Source organism: Bidens hawaiensis, unplaced genomic scaffold, assembly GCF_021521415.1.
Source record: "Bidens hawaiensis isolate Kalapana, Puna unplaced genomic scaffold, B.hawaiensis_p1.1 tig00078762_1, whole genome shotgun sequence".
NCBI classification, from domain to species: domain Eukaryota; kingdom Viridiplantae; phylum Streptophyta; class Magnoliopsida; order Asterales; family Asteraceae; genus Bidens; species Bidens hawaiensis.
Genome location: NW_027503485.1, coordinates 1 through 4,624, shown reverse-complemented (window position 1 = coordinate 4,624; position 4,624 = coordinate 1). Strand labels below are relative to the sequence as shown.

Sequence of the window (4,624 nt, the reverse complement as noted above, 5' to 3'; positions counted from 1 at the left end):
TATTCATAACGGTTTAGGGACACATAGTTCCTTGTAAACAATTTCAAATAACATGTTTGACTCATTTTAAAATAAGTAAAAGTTTGGGGGCGTATTCACCTTGTCTCTTTAGGATCGGCTTCACTCACCGTCCAAAGGTCTTTCCCTTTCTTTATCTCGCACCTATAGTACGAGTATAAATATTTGTTAGTCGGATACACAATCCGGCTTAAGACCTTTAGTTTTGTATCTCAATCCTCGATTGAACCTCTAGTTCAATTCTTTGTTTACTTGAAAACCTTTAGTTTAAAAGTAAATTATAAACCTTTAGTTTATATTAAAAACCCGACGTTTCTTCTTCTCCAAGAAACGTAATCATTTTCTTTTATTATTTAAGAATACTCTTTATTCATTATATAATATTTCATAACAAAGAATATTTACATATATACTTACACACATATATACGTATTCAATAATATTCATAATCATACTTTCATTCGTTTCTTTGTTATGTTTATTTCTCTTTTATCGAGGTATCGAGTATAAACCTCGACTTAAGGCTTTTAATATAATATTGAATTATATTGAATTCGTTATTACGCCTAACCTTATTGGCGTATAGAAACCCTAGGGACTTGAGCAGCACTTCGTTGTCGCTTCACTTCTCGATCAACTTTGGTCGTCAAACAATAACGCCAAACTTCAACACTCGTCGACACGCTTTACGAGATTCATCGCCATTATAACACCTTTGCTTGAATGTGGGTGGAGGGTGGCACGAACTCCAAGGAAACGTTGGTACACAATTGAAGGTTCATGGCACGCTTAACGAGGTATTATGGCACGCTTATCGAGGTAAGGCTAGAGAGTAGTGAGATGTGGGAGCTGATTTGGGATGTGAAAATGAGCAGCCCTTGGCCGCTATTTATAGACCAAACCTGGTGTCCCATCGCGTACCGCGCCCGGGTTCCTGGGCACACCCGTCGCGTACCGCGACGTAGGGTTGATGATGCAGAGGGTAGGTTTGCCACGTGTCGACACGTGGCAGTCACCGCTCCACATGGCGGTAGTGGTGCCACGTTGTGACACGTGGCAGCACATAGTGCCACCGTGTGCCACGTGGCACACGTGTCACATTGTGTCAGACACCCCATCGCGTACCGCGATGGGTGTTTCTTCTGACTTGTCGCGTACCGCGATGGGTCAGGAAAATCAGATTTTACATTTTAGACCCTCAACTTTGGAATTTGGCAATTTTAGTCCCTAGACTTTGGAAAGTTGATACATTGAACTCGAAATTTTCACGTTGTTACATCCTCCCCACCTTGAAACAAATCTCGTCCTCGAGATTGCTTTACTAGAACAAGTGGGGGTATTTCTTTCTCCATAGATTATATATGACTGTTTATTCAATCAATCGATTCGTCGGTTCATCAGTCGATCGGATCTTCATTCCATCAATCGAATCTTTCTTCAGACTCTTTCGATTGAATTATGTGGTTTGTTAGTTACTTATGTAAGTTAAACTTTGAAGATGATATATTTGCTTGATTATTAGCATAAATGTGTTCTTTTAAGTTTTTTAGGTCAAATACTCATAAAACCCGAAACCAAATAACCTGAACTGAACTCGAGGGAGATTAGGGTCGAGTATGAGTACTCAACATATATTTCTCAAACCCGAGGAACCCAATACCCAAAAGTATAACCCGAATAACACCCCTACTTACCGGGATTAGGAAAAAATCTTCTACGGTCATTCGGGCAGGCGATAAATAAAGCATTTTGAGGATTAAATATTTCTTGACACACCAAAAAGAACCATTCGCGTAACACACCAGGTCCTGTAGCTTCCTCATTATTAAACTCCATAAATAATCCACCACGAAGATTTTCAGGTTTCGCCTTTGAAATATAGTTAAAAGATTCAGATAACAACTGTGATCTATCAATAAGCATCTCATGAAGCTCTTCATCCTCACGCTTCATCTCAGGAAGCATCAACATTACCAAATGCCTTCTAGATTCAAAGTCCAAAAGATCCTTATGCCCAATAATCCATTTATAGTCCCCGCCTCTTTTAGCATATCTAACAATCCTAACAATCAAATACCGCAGGGAAACGTCGGCTAACCTCATGTTCGACCAAAAAACATCTTCCGCCCCTTGATAAAGCTTAGCAATACCGAGCGTTTCCTTCAAGATAGCCAAATACTAATTCCAATCAGCATCTTCTTTCCGTTTCATTCCCATCTCACATTTAACCTTTTCAAGACATCTCTTCATTTTCTCAAACAACTGAAACAAGATCAAAAACAGATATTTTACTTCATCATCATAACATGAGAGATTGTACATCATGGGAACCGGTATGCATCCTTCAAAATCAGGAAGATCTTTAATCGCAGCCTTTACCGGCCTCAAAAACACAGCAAAATCCCTAACCTCATTCGGCGAAAGATTAACATCCAAACCCTCAGTCAGCTTACTCGCAAGCTTGCTCACAAACGGGAAAACATCCGTAAACGAAACCACATACATCCTATTAGCAAAATGAGCATGATTTCTCAAACCTCTCCGAATCCTAACATCCTCCACCATCGACCCCAAACTACTCCTACAGAAACTATACAACGGATCATCTCGAACCCCCCACTAGAGGTGTTCAAAAAAACCGGTCCCCGAACCGGTTTGCCGGTTTAAAACCGGAAACCGGTTATTTAAAAAACCGGTTTTTTTTAAAACCGGTTTGACCGGTTTACAAACCGCCGGTTTGTATATCGGTTATACTTTTTAGAGCCCAAACCGGTTTTCAAACCGGTTATAAAAAAAAACCGGTTTTTTTAATTAACCGGTTACTAAAAAACCGGTTAACCGGTTTTTTTTAAAACCGGTTTATGACCGTTTTAAAAAAACCGGTTAACCGGTTTTTTAGTAACCGGTTAAACCGGTTTATTGCCGTTGAGAAACGGCTATATAGCCGTTTTTTTCATTTTTTGACCGTTTTTTTTTTATTTACCATTCTACCCCCACAAACATCTATATATAGTTTAGGTTGGGTATTGGTTAGAACACACTCGATTATACAACTCCAAACGCTCCAAACGCTCTAAACGTTTATTTCATACGCGATTATTTTGTTATCTCACGCTCTATTATACCACATTACCACTCCATACGCTCTTATTTCGTAGTCGATTATCATGGCCTCCCAAAGTGCCGCTTCATTCGTCAACATTGGTGCCTCGAACACGGGAGAAACGGTCGTTCGGGTCATCCCCACGAAACGAAACCAAGATGTTTGGCAACATTTCGACCTATGCGAAATGTCTAACGGTAGCCAAAAAGCTCGATGCAAACATTGTTTGAAGTTTTATGGCAAAGATGCAAACTCCACTTTAAAAGCGCATGTACAAAGGCCCTTTTGCAAGGCCTTGAAGGACGAATCGGGAAGTAGTTCGCAGCCGGAGATGACGAATCAAGGAACGGTGTTTACGTACGACCTTGAAGCGGTACGTCAACAGTTTTCAAACTTTGTGATTCAAAATACACTTCCTTTCAACCACTTCGACAACCCTCAATTCACGGAGATGATGCAAAAGTATGTTCAACCACGCTACCAACACGTAAGATCGTTCGACCCTTAGAAGAGATTGTCTTAAAGCTTGGAAAAACGCTAAATCCGAACTAATTTCATACTTTTCAAACTTACAAACTGGTGTAAACTTAACAACGGATGTGTGGTCGGTACCTAATGGTTCGCCCGACTCATACATTTGTGTGACGGCTCATTGGGTTGACCCCGAGTCGTGGCAAATGATGAAACGAACCGTTGCGTTTCAATTGTTTGATTACCCGCACACGGGTAGAAATATTTTTAAACTCTTGGATAAAGTCATTCGACAATACAAGATTGAACATAAAATCTTTTCAATTTCGTTTGATAACGCGTCCAACAATACGGCCGCGGTTGGCCATTTAAAATTAAAGTATAAACCTATTTGTGATGGAGCGTTTTTTCATAGCCGATGCATTGCACATATTATCAACTTGGCCGTGCAAGATGGGTTAAACGTGATCGAAACGCAAAGAAACAATTTTAAAAGAATGTTACGAGATATTTTTAGCAACAATAAAACATTTTCAAGATACAAAAAATTTTGTGATGAAGCTAATTGTCAATGGTTGGGGCCCAATTGGGATTGTCCAACAAGATGGAACTCGACTTGTGATATGTTTGAGAAAGCCATCCAACAAAAAGAATCACTAATTGCGTTTCATCAAATAATGTCAAGTAGGGGTAAATGTGCACCGTACGATCCTAGAAACTGGTTATTGATTGAGATCGTTACGTAGGTCCTTCAAATTTTTAAATCTTGCACAACTAGTTTATCCGGGGTTTACTATCCAACAAGCCCCATTGCTTTACCAAAAATTGCTGTCATGTGCACAAAGTTGAGTGAACTTCATTGTAGGGGTGCACCTTATTTTGATATGGGTGTAAAAATGAAAGAAAAATTTAGAAAATATTTTCAACAACTACCCGCTGTTTTGACATGTGCTGCTGCGTTAAACCCTTGCATAAATGTTGGTGGTGTTGAAGCTTTAATAGAAAAAATTTGTGATGAGCTAGAGTTAAACG

General features: G+C 39.5%; 1 pseudogene; it reads right to left on the bottom strand.

The window, feature by feature from the left end:
- Window positions 1-1,682: 1,682 nt before the first annotated feature.
- LOC143606991 (E3 ubiquitin-protein ligase UPL5 pseudogene) lies at window positions 1,683-2,583 on the bottom strand (annotated as a pseudogene).
- Between the last annotated feature and the right edge of the window lie 2,041 nt (window positions 2,584-4,624).